This window comes from Scyliorhinus canicula, chromosome 7 (assembly GCF_902713615.1).
Source record: "Scyliorhinus canicula chromosome 7, sScyCan1.1, whole genome shotgun sequence".
Classification (NCBI taxonomy): Eukaryota; Metazoa; Chordata; class Chondrichthyes; order Carcharhiniformes; family Scyliorhinidae; genus Scyliorhinus; species Scyliorhinus canicula.
Genome location: NC_052152.1, coordinates 161,587,453 through 161,604,992, shown reverse-complemented (window position 1 = coordinate 161,604,992; position 17,540 = coordinate 161,587,453).

Sequence of the window (17,540 nt, the reverse complement as noted above, 5' to 3'; positions counted from 1 at the left end):
GTGCTGCCACCTCTGCTTGGTCTGTCCTGTCGGTGAGACAGGACGTACCCAGTAATGTTGGTGGTGATGACTGGAACATTATCTGTAAGGTATGATTCTGAGTATGAATATGTCAGGCTGTTTTGTGACTAGTTAGTGAGATTACTCTTTCAATTTTGGCACAAGTTCCCAGATATTAGTATGGAGGACTTTGCAGAATCGACAAAGCTGGATTTTCCATTACCGTTTCTGGTGCTTATGTCGATGCTGGGTCGTCCATCTAGTTTTCCTCCTTTGTATTTTCTTAGTAACAGTTGAGTACTGTTGCAAAGGGCATTTAAGAGTCAATCATATTGCTGTGGGTCTGGAGACACATTTAGGCCACACCAGGTAAGGACGGAAGCTTTCCTTCCCTAAAGGGCATTAGTGAACCAGTTTGGTTTTTACGATAATCGACAATGGGTCATCATTGGACTTTTAATTCCAGATGTTCTATCAAGTTTAAATTCCACCATCTGCTGTGGTGGGATTCAAACCCAGGTTGCCAGAAAATTACCCTGAGTCGCTGGATTACTAGTCCAGCAACAATTCCACTGCGCCACCACCTCCCCTTGATCTACGTCCTCTCTTGCCCTACCGCCGTACTTGTTAAAACCTATAACATCTGTAACTTTTTCGACCTCTGCTGAAAGGTAATTCATGTGAAATGTTGGGCTGAATTATACATTGCGTCGGAATCCCTGCCATTGCACTGTCCCCTGTAGCCATCTAAGATGGCCACCTGCAAAGGACCATGGGAATTATGGCCAACCCAGGACTCAGACAGATACTGAGCCTATGTGTATCTGAAACACAGGTAACCAGGCCTGATCGAAACCTCCACTCGTTTGCATTTCAATGGCCCATTTTCCCAGGACAATAGAATTCCAGTCAAGCAACCGGTATGGCCACAGACCGATTGGTGCCACTCCCTATACTCAGAAAGTCCAACTGCCAAGGTCAATGACCACTAAGGACCCACCCAGCTACCAAGGCACCCGCCCCTTTATTGGCCGAAATCAAAGACGGTGATCAGAGCCCTGTCGAACTATTGGGTCCAAGGTTAAGGACTGCCCCAAAGAGCATGAAATCCCAGAGGGATAAAAGAGAGAGAGCACAGCCATATGTTCTGTCTCTTTTGAATCCGGCCTGTGCCAACCCAATTGCAACAGGAACAGCCAGCTAAGTTCAAGACCAACGATCGCTACCTGACGGATGAGCCCAGCAGAGACAGAGCCGCTTTCGTCAAACCAGCCAAATGAAATCCAGATGAAGGCCTTTATCCATTTGCACAGTGCTGTTCACCCTGAAGTTAAGTAGAGGTTATTGCAGCTGATAGATGTAGTTTAACTCATAGTAGATATTGTGTTTGCATGTCGACATAACCTTTGTGTATGTAAATAAACCATCTTTTGAACTAACTAACTGGTTGTGTGGTCATTTAATCCATATAAGGGAAGGCTTGTGATTCACCAACATTATTAATATTAGCAACACCCCCCACCCCCACTCTGACTAAAAGGTTGGGGAGGTGCTGTCTGGTAAAGGAGATATCAGCTGCCCATAACTATTTAATGGCCTTATCAAGTCTGCTGTCCTTCTGAATCAGGAAGTGCCATCTCAGACAGCTACCACCCAAACAGTGGCCAGCAAGTCTCCAGCACTTTGAGTCAGAGGACAGTGACTTGGCTAGAGATTTGGGTAGGAATTTGGGGTCTCGCTAGCAAGCTAGCAAGCCCCCGACGAAGGTGCAAAGGGTTCTGTGATTTGAGAGGCCTTTGGGGAGGAGAAAGGGGAGACCCGGAGGGGATAAAACCTTTGTTAGGCTCACCAATGGTCCTAATGGGACTGTTAAGGAGGGACACCCACCTTCAGCCCGTGCAGCAAACAGCTGTGTCGGCAGTCTTCTTGACAGGGGCCTCTCCCACCACCAGTTAAAGCACGGTGCTGGTGGAAAAAGGCCCTCAAGTGAGCATTAATTGTGAAATCCAGCTCATTAACTGTGTTTCTCCCTCCGCAATTGCTGCTCGGCCCGCCAAAAAATATCCAACATTTCCAGCATCCACAATGTGTTGCTTTATTTTGCAAAGAATGCCTCTTTTCAACCAATTTGAGTATAGCATGGCCAAATACTGTCTTCAATATTTTCATTCAGTTATTTTATTCAATTGAACGCAATAAACAGAAAGCATTAAAACAGTTTTGGGTGAGGAAAATGTCAACTGAGAATGGTTATAATGTGGAATTATCTACATCAAACTCTTATTGAAACAATCCATAGTTGTGGAGGTAATGAGTTGGTTGTTAAAAAAAGAACATGAAGGGGTATAGGGAGAAAACAGTAGAGAGGAAATCGACTAGGTGGGTCTTAAAGTGGAAAATATCAGTGCAGCCTTAAAAAGCTGAACAGCTTATTCCATGATTCTATGTCAAATATGACACAGTTTCACGAGGATTGACCCTAAGTGCATTGAACATTGCCCATCGAACAGAAAAAAATTTGTTTTAACAATCTACATTTAAGAACTGAATTATGTTGCTAACAAATTTTGTTTTTGAAAGGGCAAATTTATTTTTCTTTATGATTAGAAATCTCCTGACAAGGGTACAAATCATTGATGCACACAGGAAATCTTCATGTCGTTTATATCAGTTATGTTGTGTTTTGTCCACTGTGACATTTGGGAAACTAGAATTCTTTACTGTAAATTCATCAAGAAATCCTCCTTTTTGGTCCTGGGTTTCAAAATTATTATGAAATATACTGTTTCATGTGTTATGATATATATATTTATTTAGATGGCGGAAAAGAAGCACAGTGGTTCGCACTAGGGGGTAGTTTTAGCTCAGTGGGCTACAGCTGGTTTGTGATGCTAAACAAGGCTAGCAACATGGGTTCAATTCCTGTACCAGCTGAGAATTCTCCTTCTGTGTACCCGAACAGGCGCCGGAATGTGGTGACTAAGGGCTTTTCACAGTATCTTCATTGCAGTGTTAATGTAAGCTCCTTATAACAATAAAGATTTATTTATGTTGCTTCACAGCGCCAGGGAGCTGGGTTTGATTCCTGGCTTGGGTCACTGTCTGTGAGGAGGCTGCACGTTGTCCACTTGTCTGCATGGAATTCCTCCAGGTGCTCCAGTTATCCCCCACAAGCCCTGAAAGACGTGCTTGTTAGGTGAATTGGAAATTCTGAATTCTCCCTCAGTGTACCTGAGCAGGCACCGGAGTGTGGTGACTGAGGGATTTTCACAGTCCCTTCATTGCGGTATTGATGTAAGCCTACTTGTGACAGTATTAAAGATTATTATTGTTACATAATTTTACTTCAAAATTTAAATTTACGTTTTCAAAAATTAAAAAAAACAGTATTACAGTGCAATTGATTTTGTCTCATTTTACTTAGAAATGGATGAATTATAGATTTGGAAATATCAATATAAAATAGTAGGATTTAGCCACAGGCACAAATCCTGTCATGACTGCAAACTTTCAGGAGAGGACAAAAACAGGATTTGTGCCGGCGGGATTTCCGATCGCGATCTTCCCGGGTCGTACCCGACGATGTGATCAGGTTCACGCCCAGGAAGGTTGCGAACCTGATTTGCATTAATTTGAATGTATTATAATGTACATAACGAGTTGAAAGTTGAATCTTCAGATCAGGTGTGTGGGGGGGGGCGGAGGCAGGTGTGGAAGTCTTGGGTGCCTTGCGGTTTGGCCTGGGTGCCATGCATCGCCTGCAACATCTCCTGCAACAGAAGGTTTGGGACTCCTCCATTCTGCCTTGCAGTCGCAGGAATGTTGCTGACAACACCTCCGAGTATTCCAGGCTCTGCCTTAGCATCTCAAGCAGCTGAGGGATGAATGTGCCCCGAGACACTGCACCTGGCTGTGGCCGAGCTGTGTCCTGGGATCCAGCGGACCCTTGAGTGTCTGATCCCTGGGACACTCCTGCCTCCAGCTGATGTGCATCAGAAGCAGTTTGGTGCTCAGCACATTGTAATCCAGAAGCCCACCTGCTCAGTGCACCTACCGAGCTGTGTGTCTCTATGATGGCGGATGGTGCGCATGATAGTTGTGATGCACTATCCCTGTCCTCCTCTGAGACCTCGTCCGAGGTGCCTTTGATGGTGAGTGGTGGGACACGGCTGGTTGATCGGCCAAGTTCTTTGGTTAATGTTCCTGCAAGGCAAGGTATATGGTTTTAGCATAGGGCCTGGTCAAGAGATTGGACAGCAAAGCTCTCACTTGCGACTGATCCTCTGGATGAAGGCGCAGTGGGTCTTCACTTTCCTCTCACAAGCCAACCTCGTTATTTGTGCAGGCCCGCTCCTGCTCCTCCCCTGCGAGCTCATGGCCCTCTCCTCAAATGGAGTGATGATCCTCAGTTCAGGCATCCCACCACCCATTTTCTCTCTCTTTCTCCAGATATGGACTATCTTCTTCTGCAAGGACATGAATGGGGATAATGTGAACTGAACACCTGGCGGGTCAGAATTCAATGACAACTGGCATTGTTGCGGGCACTGTTCCGAAGCAATTTCTGATGAGGAGTGTCGGCAGGGTTCGAGGCTGATGCTGGGAGGTCGGGCGCTGGGCACCTGCAAGGTGGAGGTTTATGGGTTTCAGGCGAGATTCTGAGGGTGAGTGATGTTTAGACTACCAAGAGAAGGTTTACCTATGCTGATCTTAGTAGGTCATTCATCTTCATCCGACACTGCACTCCCGTCATCTTGGTCAGGCGCCCTTCTCTCCCCCACGGCATCCAACATTCTTGTGAGGGCCCCTCGGTGAATCATGGAGCTGGATTCTTGGCAGCCAACCTCCTGGCTTGAATAAGATTACGTGCTATGGAGCTGTTTAAATGCAGAGGCTTCTTGATTGAAGTGCTCAGATGACCCCTGGGGCAGGCGAATCAGATGCTTCACGCCTTGGGTGCCGCATTTTTCACGTGGGGGAAAGAAAAAATGTTCAAAGTGCCTGCAGATTGCGAGCTGGATCGTGCCGCGGGGGCTGATGGGAATCACACCAGTTTTCTCGCCGAAAATGACACATTGCCATTTTTGGGGAAAAGTCCACCCATATTTTCCGTTGTTTTCATTTTATTCCCACTCATGGCGACGCTGCTTTCCCAAATCTTTCTTCAGTTAAAACTCTCATTCACGTTTTCAAATCTGTCCATTACCTTGCCATTCTTTCCCGCTGTAATCTCCTCCAGGCCCACAACCCTCCAAGCTATCTGCGACCTCTAATTCTCATCTTTATAACTTTCCCTATCTTAATTGCTCCACCAAAAGGCATCCACACCTTCAGTAGCCTAGGCCTTAAGCTCTGGAATTCTCTCCCTCTGCCTTATTATTTGCTTTTCTCCTTTCAGCCAGCCCTGAAAATCTATGTGGTGGATTCTCCGCCTCCCCAGCTGCGTGTTCCTCGGTGGCGTACTGTCACCGACAGCGAGATTCTCCGTTTCTGCAGGTGTTCAATGAGATTTCCCATTGTGGCCACCCCACGCTATCTGGAAACCACGGTCTTGGTACGCTTCTGGTAGAACAGAGAATCCCACCAGCACAGAATTCACCCCTATGTCTTTGACCAAGATTTTGATCATCTGGCCTAATCTCTTTCTGTGGTTCTGTGTGAAGCTTCTGCGAAACGCTTTGGGACATTAAATTTAATTTATGGCACTATGTTGTCAGCTGGGAGAGTCATAAACATAAAGCTCAATAGTTTGAGCCTGTGGGTTAAAGTTCAGCTTTACCTTTCATAATCTACTATTGAATCTGTTTCTAAAATGTTGAAACTAACTTCATTCACATCTCAATTTGCAAGGGTACCACCTAATTTGAGCTGAACCATTCAAAGTAGGAGGATCTCAAGTCTGATCCATTCTCAGTGACGAGCTAGCTGATCTCCTGCCAGGGTGAAATTCCTGGACTACCTGTGATGCAGATGTGCGTGTGTTGTGAGTGTGTTGTGAGAGTTGTGTGCTGTGACTGTTGTGAGTTGTGAGTGTGTTGTGTGAGGTAAGGACTGAATAGATTGATCATTCTAAAGTTGAATGCCTTACCAACAAATGGCAAATGTCAGAGTCTCAGAGGGTGAATCGATACTCCAGTGTAAATCAATGAGTGGAAATTACCACACAAATGAATAACAAAAACGATAGTAAGCTAGTGGTAGGGTTTGCAGTATTAAATGCAACAGTAACCATTGGTATCTTAACTACCAAATGAACCAATCCATGTCACCAAAGTAGTGACTGCATCAATATAAACAGCTGATTTCAACAAAAATACAGGCATGTTGTCTTGGCATTCTTAAATTACAAACAGTATCAATTTGAGTGCTCCCACGCTTTTCATGCACTAAAAGGGAAGATTGACAATAAGTCACAGCTATCTTTTAGTATTTTAGGATGTATGAATAAAAGAACAGTTCTGATGTCCACGATAAACAGAGCTCCCAAATCTTAAATAATCTGGAGCTAATAACTGACATTGAAACAGCACCTTGAAATAATTACAGTTTAACAACAGAATTTCCAAATGTTTAAATTGAAACATTATCACCGGACATGCAGGTAGAAGGTGCAATTCAATTACGAGAAGCCATCATGCTTCATTTTGAATGGTGCTCCTGTCAGTCAATGAATTGCCTTGTACACGACCAGCAGAATGACAATGCTCTAACGGACCTTCAAACAAGTTTGACGAAGTGAAACATATCCTACCCAAACTTTCACTGCTCATTTCAATATGGTAAATTAATTGCATTTGTTCATCGGCGGATGGAAGAAACTCCAGATCTCCAACTCTTAAGCTTTGGATATTATTTTTATTTGTATGGCTGGGGAAGCAGTTATAGCTCCATGCCCAGGTTAACAATCCATTCAGCGGCTTCAGCTGACACAGTGTGAATAGTTGTAAAGCCACCAGGAATGATTCTCTCAGGGTAGGAATTCAGCATGTGAACTGACTCGGATAGTCACAGCCACAACTTGAACTGTTCCTCAGGTTCCTCATGTCCCACTTGTGGAGCAAATGGCCACATCTTCCCTTTAGAAAGAGAGATGCAGATGTGCTGATTTACCTTCGAGGTCCTTTCCACCCTATTGTTTTGTTACATCTGTTGGATGAGTGAATGGGTTCTTCCTGATAGTAAGAGCCTGATGTTCTCCCTCTGTTACCATTACTCTGTTTCCGAGGTTGAAGTCAAATAGATAGGAGCCTTTTTAAATTCATGAGTTTTCCCTCTCTTTTACAAGTTACCGGATGCAGTGATTCTTCCTCCAGTTCTGATTTTGTAAATTGTTAGCCCAAATCTTCCATTCAAGATCAGAACCCCTATTTCCCATCCTGATCAGCCAAAGGTATATACACTCACCTTCCTCCGCATTTCAGGACAATCTTCGAATGGAGGCTCCTGTCAGTGCAGGAAGGCAGTGCAGTTCACACTTAAATGCACTCTGAAATGGTCTAGCAAGGACAATTAGTAGGGTGTGCAAGGGAGTAGGGTGTGCAAGGGAGTAGGGTGTGTGAGAGAGTAGATATGAAAGGGAGTAGTATATAAGGGAGTACGTATGTGAGGAGTGTAAGACAGTAGGTGTGTAAGGGAGTATGGTGTGTAAGGGAGTATGGTGTGCAGGGGGTATGATGTGTAAGGGAGGAGGATGTCTAAGGGAGTAAGGTGTGTAAGGGGATATGGTGCGTAAGGGAGGAGGGTGCATAAAGGGTGGGGTGTGTAATTGAGTAGGGTGTGTAAGGGGTATAATGTGAAAGGGAGGAGGATGTGTAAGGGGTATGGAGTGCAAGGGAGGAGGATGAGTAAGGGGTATGGTGTGTAATGGAGGAGGATGTGTAAGGGAGTATGGTGTGTCGGGGGTAGGGTGTGTTAGCGAGTAGATTGTGTAAGGGGTATAATGTGTAAGGGAGGAGGATGTGTAAGGTGTTAGGGTGTGTACGGGAGGAGGGTATGTAAGGGGGCGGGGTGTGTAAAGGGGTAGAGGTGTGAGTTTGGGTGTGTAAGGGGGTATGATGTGTTAGGGGGTATGGTGTGTAAGGGACTAGGGTGTGCAAGGGAGTAGAGTGTGCAAGGGAGTAGAGCGTGCAAGGGAGTAGAGCGTGCAAGGGAGTAGGGTGTGCAAGGGAGTAGGGTGTGCAAGGGAGTAGAGTGTGCAAGGGAGTAGAGCGTGCAAGGGAGTAGGGTGTGTAAGAGAGTAGGTTGTGCAAGGGAGTAGGGTGTGCAAGGGAGTAGGGTGTGCAAGGGAGTAGGGTGTGCAAGGGAGTAGGGCGTGCAAGGGAGTAGGGCGTGCAAGGGAGTAGGGCGTGCAAGGTAGTAGGGTGTGCAAGGGAGTAGGGTGTGCAAGGGAGTAGGGCGTGCAAGGGAGTAGGGCGTGCAAGGGAGTAGGGCGTGCAAGGTAGTAGGGTGTGTAAGGGAGTAGGGTGTGTAAGGGAGTAGGGTGTGTAAGGGAGTAAGGTGTGTAAGGGAATACGGTGTGAGGGACACCCACTGGTGCGCAACACACAACCGCTCCAGTACAGAAGGTGGAAGTAGGAGCAGCCGAGGGGCCGGTTGGTCGGAGGGCAGACTGGCCCCAGCAACCAGCTGCCGTCCAGATGGGTCCCGGGTTCCTGGAATGTCCATTCCCACCCATAGTTCAGGTGCAGTCAGAAACCCAGGGACTAGAGGAGGGGATTGCAGTCGGCTTGCAGCACCTGCAGAAGCAGATGGAGGAGACCAACCACCTGCAGGTGCAGGGAGTGGTGCCGGTCATGCGTGCCACCCTGGCCGAAACTGCACAGGTGGCGTCCGTGGTGGAGGAAATGGGAGTGATGGTGTTGGACATGGGTCAGGTTGTGCAAGGCCTGGGGCATTCTGTGCAGGCGGGGGCCGTGGCTCAGGGCAGGGCTGCCCACTCACAGGCAGCCATGTGCCAGAGTAAGCTGCAGATTGCAGTGGCGCTCCTCAGTGTGGCCCAGTCACAGCAGGACATGGCTGAGAACATCAGTGCCATTGCCCAGGTGCTGGCCAGCATCGCACACACCCAGAAGGAGATGGCCCAAACCAGAGGGAGGTGGCCCAGTCGCAGAGGGAGGTGACGCAATCCCAGTCGGGGAAGGCTCACTTCCTGTGCTCATACAGACCCTGGTCAATACCAGAGCGGGAATCCAGGACTGGCAGCACCAGGTGTTGGGGTAGCCTCAGGATTTGGCTCCACTCGCACCCCCGTCCCATGGAGAAGTGGGAGGCTATTGGGCACCCCGAGGGAGGAGGAGGTGCTGGGGCCCATGCCTGTGACTCCTGCAGAGGAGATCCTGGAACACTGCTGCACTTCGGATTCCCCCCCACTCCCTCCTGTCCCTGGTGCATCTGGCGGGCAGCGGACAGAACAGGGCGGCACAATCACCCGGGACGTACGTGGAGCAGCCGGGTCCATTCAGGCCGCCCCGCCCCAGGAAACGTGCGCCAACAGGGACCCTCATCGCAGGGCAGGAGTCACAGCAGTCCACATCCAGTCCTGCTCTACCGTCTGGGGAACCACTTAGGTGCAGTGTTAGGGCCCCGAAGGTCAGAAAGTCAGAAACTAGTTCAGTTGGCACAGGTGCAGGGCACTGTTTAGTTATAGGGGCTAGGGCACAGACTGTATATACCCCTTCACATGAAACACCTGTTAACACCGTTGAAAGCTGCCTCTGTGCTCTGTCTGATGGGTACCGGATGGGGCGGTAAGTGATGGCCACAGTGGGAAAGGGTTGGTGGATGGCTGTGGTAGTCACCACTAATGTATATATTGTATATAGAGGATGTTGTTATAGGTGCTTTACGGTAAAGCCCCTGTACTACAGTTACGGGGGTAGATCCCTGCCTACTGGCTCTGCCCAGTAGGTGGAGTATAAATATGTGTACTCCCCGTACAGCAGCCATTTCATCAGCTGCTGTAGGAGGCCACACATCTCAGTGTAATAAAGCCTCGATTACATCCTACTCTCGTCTTTGCTTGATTGATAGTGCATCAATTTATTACACTGAGTTTTCAGAGATGGACCTCTGCATCAAGTCAGATCGCCTGCAGCTGCATCCTCAAGCAGACAATGCCAAAAAGGACTTTGAACATTGGCTAGCCTGTTTCGAAGCGTACATCGGGTCTGTGCCAGACACTATTCCAGAAGCACAGAAGCTCCAAATCCTTTAAACGCGGCCGAGCTCCAACGTCTTTCCACTCGTCCAGGACGCGCAAACCTACGCAGAGGCCATAGAGCTACTGAAGGAAAACTACGCTCAGTGGACTAACAAAATCTACAACAGACACCACCTCTCCACGCGGTGCCAGCTTCCCAGTGAGTCAGTGGAAGATTTATGGTGCACCCTGCTAGCTCTAGTTAGAGACTGTAACTGTGAGTCCGTTTCAGCCACGGAACACTCGAAGTTGCTGATGAGAGACGCATTAGTTACGGGCATAGGGTCTGACTACATCCGCCAGCGCCTCTTAGAAGGGGCCGCGCCCGACCTCGCAGCAACCAAAAAGCTAGCGCTCTCACTTACGGTCGCATCACACAACATTCAGGCCTATGCCCCCGGCCGCACGGTCCACCCCTCCTGTGCATCGTGGACTCCGCAGACGGCCGCCCCATCGTGGACCCCATCAGCGACCGCCCTTAGCCAGCCCCACACCTGCACCGCGCGGCAACCAACCAACCCCGGGGGGGGGGGGGGGGGGGGGGGGCCCAAATGCTACTTCTGTGGGCAGTCAAAACACCCCCGACAGTGCTGCCCGGTGCAGAGCGCCCTCTGCAAGGCCTGTGGCAAGAAGGGACATTTCGCCGCAGTGTGCCAGGTCCGTTCAATCGCCGCTATTGTCCCAGCACCCCGCACGTGCAGCCAGTGGGCGCTGCCATCTTCCCCTCCCTGGACCACGTGCGGCCAGTGGACCCCACCATCTTGCTCGACTCTCAACACGTGCGGCCCGTGGGCGCCGCCATCTTGTTCCGCCCAGGGCCAACGGACGCCACCATCTTGCCTTTCTCACGACACGTGCAGCCCCAGGGTGCCGCCATCTTGCCTCCCCCACGACACGTGCCACTTGTGGGCACCGCCATCTTGCCCGACTCAGGACCATTGCCCGTCATGCACCTCATCAGGCCACTCATTACCTGCAACCACCGACAACCAGCCATGTCTCACCTCGGTCACGATTAAACCACACAACCTCACGACTGCTTCAACTAAAGTGAAGGTGAACAGACATGAGATCTTCTGCCTGCTGGACTCCGGGAGCACTGATACGGTAAGGTGCTGCTCCCTCGCGGTACACCCTGCCAATCAGTGAATCTCCCTGGCCTCCGGATCAAACTCCGTGGCAATCTGGGGGTACTGCATCGCCACTGTCACGGTCCAGGGCGTGGAGTTCAGCGGCTTCCGCCTCTACGTCCTCCCCAACTTCTGCACTGCCTTGCTACTCGGCCTGGACTTCCAGTGCAACCTCCAGAGCCTAACCCTGAAATTCGGAGGGCCCCTACCACCCCTTACTGTATGCGGCCTTGCGACACTCGACCCACCTTCCCTTTTTGCAAACCTAACCCCGGATTACAAACCCGTCACCACCAGGAGCAGACAGTACAGCGCCCAGGCAGGGCCGGCTCAAGGTACCGGCAACTCGGGCAGTCGCCCGGGGTGCCATGTGCTAGGGGGCGCCATCAACGAGTGCGTGACCGGCGTCAGAGACCTGCCGACAGAGAGACCGGCCCGCCGATCAGTGAGTCCCGATCATATACCAGGTCACTCCGGCCCCCCCCGACCCGACCTGACCCCCCCCGCCCCCCGACCCAACCCCCCCCCCCCCCCGCCCCCGACCCGACCCCCCGACCCGACCCCCCCCCCCCCCCCCCCCCCCCCCGCCCCGACCCCACCCCCGACCCCTTCATCAGTTCTGAAGTCCAGTGGCTGCTTTGGGAAGGCATCATCGAGGCCAGCAACAGCCCCTGGAGAGCCCAAATGGTAGGAGCCAGAACTGGGGAGAAGAATAGGATGGTCGTTGACTACAGTCAGACCATCAACAGGTACATGCAGCTTGACGCGTACCCCCTCCCACGCATATCTGATATGGTCAGTCAGATTGCACAGTACCGGGTCTTCTCGACAGTGGATCTGAAATCTGCCTACCACCAGCTCCCCATCCGTAAGGCGGACCGCCCATATACGGCCTTCGAAGCAGACGGCCGCCTTTACCACTTTCCTAGGGTCCCCTTCGGCGTCATCAATGGGGTCTCGGTCTTCCAACGGGAGATGGACTGAATGGTTGACCGGCACGGACTGCGGGCCACCTTCCCGTACCTGGAAAATGTCATCATCTGCAGCCACGATCAGCAGTACCATGACGCCAACCTTGCCAAATTTCTCCACACCACCACTCTCCTCAACCTCACTTATAACAAGAAGTGCTTGTTCAGCACCAACCTCTTAGCCATCCTCGGCTATGTGGTCCAGAATGGAGTTCTGGGGCCCGACCCCGATTGCATGTGCCCCCTCATGAAACTCCCCTTCCCCCACTGCCCCAAGGCCCAAAATCGATGCCTGGGGTCCTTTTCGCATTACGCCCAGTGGGTCCCAAACTATGCAGACAAGGCCCGCCCATTCACCCAATCCATCGTTTTGCCACTGACGGCCAAGGATCACCAGGCCTTCAACCGTATCAAGGCCGACATTGCCAAGGCCGCAATGCATGCGGTCGACGAGACATTACAATTCCAAGTGGAGAGCGATGCATCAGACGTCACCCTGGCCGCCACCCTCAACCAGGCAGGCAGGCCTGTGGCATTCTGTTCCCGCACCCTCCATGCCTCCAAAATTTGGCACTCCTCTGTCGAAAAGGAGGCCCAAGCCATCGTTGAAGCTGTGCGGCATTGGAGGAATTACCTGGCCGGCAGGAGATTCACTCTCCTCACTGACCAACAGTCGGTTGACTTCATGTTTAACAACACACAGCGGGGCAAGATCAAAAATTATAAACTTTTGAGGTGGAGGATCGAGCTCTGCACCTACAACTACGAGATTTTGTATCGCCCCAGTAAGGTCAACGAGCCCACCTAATGCCCTATCCCGAGGTACATGTGCCAGCGCACAAGTGGATCGACTCCGCACCCTGCATGACAATCTCTGTCACCCAGGAATCATCCGTTTTTACCATTTCATCTAGGCCTGCAACCTGCCCTACTCCAGCGAGGAAGTCAGGGCTATCACCAGAGACTGCCAGGTCTGCGCGGAGTGTAAACCGCACTTCTACTGGCCGGACCGCGTGCGCCTGGTGAAGGTCTCCCGCCCCTTTGAATGCCTCAGCGTGGACTTCAAAGAACCCCTCCCCTCCACCGACTGTAACACGTACTTTCTCAGTGTGGTCGCTGAATATTCTCGATTCCCCTTTGCCGTCCCATGCCCCGTCATGATGTGTGCCACCATCATCAAAGCCCTCAACACCATCTTCGCTCTGTTTGGTTTCCCCGCCTACATCCACAGCGACCGGGGATCCTCATTCATGAGCGATGAGCTGCGCCAGTACCTACTCAGCAGGAGCATTGCCTCGAGCAGGACAACCAGCTACAACCCCTGGGGAAATGGGCAGGTAGAGCGTGAGAACTGGACGGTCTGGAGGGTCGTCCAGCTGGCCCTATGGTCCAGAAATCTCCCGGCCTCCCGCTGGCAAGAGGTCCTCCCCGATGCACTCCACTCCATTCGGTCGCTCCCATGCACCGCGACTAATGAAACCCCCCATGAACGTCTCTTAGCCTTCCCCAGGAAGTCCACCTCCGGGGTATCGCTCCCAACGTGGCTGGCAGCTCCAGGACTCGTTCTCCTCTGTAGACACGTTCGACTCCACAAGGTGGATCCGTTGGTTGAGAGGGTACAGCTACTTCACGCCAACCCGCAGTATGCTTACATAGCGTACCCCAACGGTCGTCAATACACAGTCTCCCTCAGGGACCTGGCACACTCTGGTTTCTCCCCCCCCCCCCCCCTGACCCGCGCCACCCTCCCTTCCCCCGGTGCATCCCACCGTACCCCCCGCTCTAGGACAATCCGTCCTCCCCTTGCCTACACCCGGGGATAAAGAGGATTTCGACACGCTCCCGGAGTCTCCGAAGACCAAGCCGCCGCCGGAGTCACCACCAGCACTACGGCGCTCTCTACGACAGATTAAGCCACTGGACCGCCTGGATTTATAATTTTATCTGTACTTTTAAAACACAGTTTCCTGTATATAGTTCTCCACCACCCCCGCCGGATTCATTTTTAACAGGGGTTGAATGTGGTAGTCACCACTGATGTATATATTGTATAGAGAGGATGTTGTTATAAGTGCTTTACGGTAAGGCCCCTGTACTACAGGTACGGGGGTAGATCTCTGCCTGCTGGCTCTGCCCAGTAGGCGGAGTATTAATGTGTGCTCCCCGTACAGCAGCCATTTCGTCAGCTGCTGGAGGAGGCCACACATCTCAGTGCCACAAGTGTATATATAACGGAGGGGTGTTCATGCGGGTGGTTTGGTGTTTGGGAGGTGAGTGTGGGAGGTGAGGGTGGTGAAGGGGTGTGGTAATATGGTGTCCGTGCCCCTGCCCAGCAACAACCCCCCCCAGTTGGTGAAACGTGCATCACGTACCTGGCCAGCCCCCATGTCCTACCCATTGTCCCGCTCCCCCTCAACCTCCTCGTCTGACGAGACATAACCTTGCCCCTCATCCTCCTTCCGCACCTTGCCCCTCTGCTGCGCAATGTTGCAGTGGATGCAGCAGACTACAATGATGTGGCCGGCCTTAATTGCCTCGTACTGGAGTGCCCCTCTAGAGCGGTCCTGGCACCTGAAGCACATCTTCAGCACCCCGAAGCACTTCTCGACCACACCACTGGTCGCATAATTGGCATCATTGTAGATGGTCTCCGCGTCGGTCTGTGGGCTCAGTATAAGCGTCATCAACCACGACCGCAGCGGGTAACCCCTGTTGCCCAGCAACCAGCCTCGCAGCCGGGTGAGGGTGCACCCCAATGCTGGGGATCAATGATTGCGCCAACACGAATAAGTTATGCACACTGCCCGGGTACCGGAGGCAGGATCTTCATCTGGTGGTCACAGACCACTTGAACGTTCATGCAATGGTAGCCCTTCCTGTTCATGAACATCGGCCTGTTATCTGCTGGTGGCCGCAGGGCGACATGCAGCCCATCGATGACCCCCTGGACCCGGGGCATCGTGGCAAAAGCAGCAAAACCCGCTGCCCAGGCATCCTGGTGGACACGTCCCCACTAGGCGACTGGAACGACCCCATGGTGTAGAAGGTCAGGTCGACCGTCACCTTGACGACCACCAGTAGCGGGTGTCCTCCTCCAATCCCACATGGTGCCAGGTGTACTATCATGTGGCAGATGTGTCCGACGGTTTCCCAGCTCATCTGCAGTCTCCTCCTGTATGCCCGGTCCGGGAGTTCCAGAAAGGACATGCTATGCCAGTACACGCGGGGCTTCATCAGGTGCCTCGTTGGCACCACCATCATCTCCACATCCTCCTCCTCGTCTTGTTCCTCTTCCTCCTGCTCTTCCTCCTCCTTCTCGGCCTGTCGGGCGGGTTGCCCTCCAGCCTGAGCGGCCACCATCTTCCCCTCTGCAGCCTGCTCCTCTGCTGCAACCTCCGCCTCCTCTCTGAGCCATGGCGGCCAACATCACTGGTTGGTTCCCAAACATGAAAGTCTGCGGGGAAGAGGGGAGTAAAATGTATCATGACGCATAGACGCATGCACAACTAGGTGCCATGGACTACATTGTCGCCCCGGTTGGCACCGCATGCCCCAACCACGCATGCTTCCCACCCCCGCCCTGTCGATGCCCCCCCTCCTGGCGGCCGTCCCTGCTGCCAGGGCCACCATTTGATGGCACTGCCCTCACCGGGGGCTACCGTCAGTGTGGCCCTGGATGTTCCTCCCGGTGGGTGTCGCTGGCTGAGTGGGGTGGCTGGGGAGGTGGGGGTGACACCCACCCATACGGCCGTTAACCCTTTGTTCACCCAGCGCTCTGGGTGGATGGCCAACAAGATGGGCGCCGTAATGGGACTCGGTGCGTGGGCACCGCCCTGTCATGTTGGGGGCTCCCCGACTGCATGGTCTGTCCCCCTCCCCCCTTCCCCTCCCATCCGCCGACCCTGGCAGGGAATCCCCCCCTTCCCCGCCCCCCGCAGAAAAGATGGCCAATGTCCGTTACAGGAGCTGGCAGTTCCCCCCCTCCCCCACGCCAACTCTTACCTCCTCCCGCAGCCGCCTCTGCCAGCAAGCCGATATCATGATTTTGTATAGGTGGCTAGAACCACACGGGCGAAATCGGCCCAATCAAGGCTGCAGAATCGCTCAGACCTCCAGTGGCAAGCGCCATGATTCCGACGTGTTGGGGTTCCGGAGAATCCAAAATCGATGTAAAACCGGCGTAAAAGTCAATTTTGGCATTGGAGCCGATTCTCCAGCCAATGGCGTTTCATGCTTTTGGCGCGGAGCCGCAGAGAATCCAGCCCAGAGTTATCCTCTTACTACTTCATCAATTTCCTGACAAATAGTTGTAATCACTCTAGTTTATCAAAATACAATGGGCTGGAATATCCGTTTCGGCGACTAAGTGCTGGCTCAAACGGAGACTTTGCGGGTGTTTTGCGATTCCAAAATCAGAACCGAACCTTCACCGATTCTGGGACCAGTGAGGTGCTCGCAGCGGCACCGGGTGAAACGCTCGGCTCCTGCACCAAAAACGGCCAGAGAACGGCCAGGTACCTGGCCGCACATGCGCATGGCAACAACCTGCAGTGGTCAGGCCGTACAACATGGCCGGCCATGCGTGGACCTGACCCGACTACCGCAACCCCACAAGCCATCCCCAGCCCTCGGAAGAACCCCCGGCCAGCGGCATGGATCCTGGCTGAGTGTCGCAGTGCTGGAAACAGTCCGCAGCCGCCATGCTGGGTTCCCACTGATGAGACCACACGTCAACTGCGCAGTAGGGAACTCGGCCCATCGGGGCGGAGGATTACGGGAGCGCCTTCCAACAACGCGCCAATGCCGTCGCAATGGCATGCGACGCGCAACGCGATTATGCCACTTCCCTGGGGGCAGAGCATGGCTGTCAGGCGTCAAACGGCGCCGGCTCTGATTTGGGCAACGGAGCCCATTCTCCGCGCGATCGTGACCCAAAGTCAAAAGGTAACAGGGTTTACCTATCAGACACAGACTAAATTCAAATAATAATTATAATAATATTCTTTATTAGTGTCACAAGCAGGCTTACATTAACATTGCAATGAAGTTTCTGTGAAAAGCTCCTCGTCGCCACATTCTGGCGCCTGTTCAGGGACATGGAGAGAGAATTCAGAATGTCCAATTCGCCTAACAAGCACGTCTTTTAGGACTTGTGGGAGGAAACCGGAGCACCTGGAGGAAACCCAGGCACTCACGGGGAGAACGTACAGACTCTTCACAGACAGTGACCCAAGTGGGAAT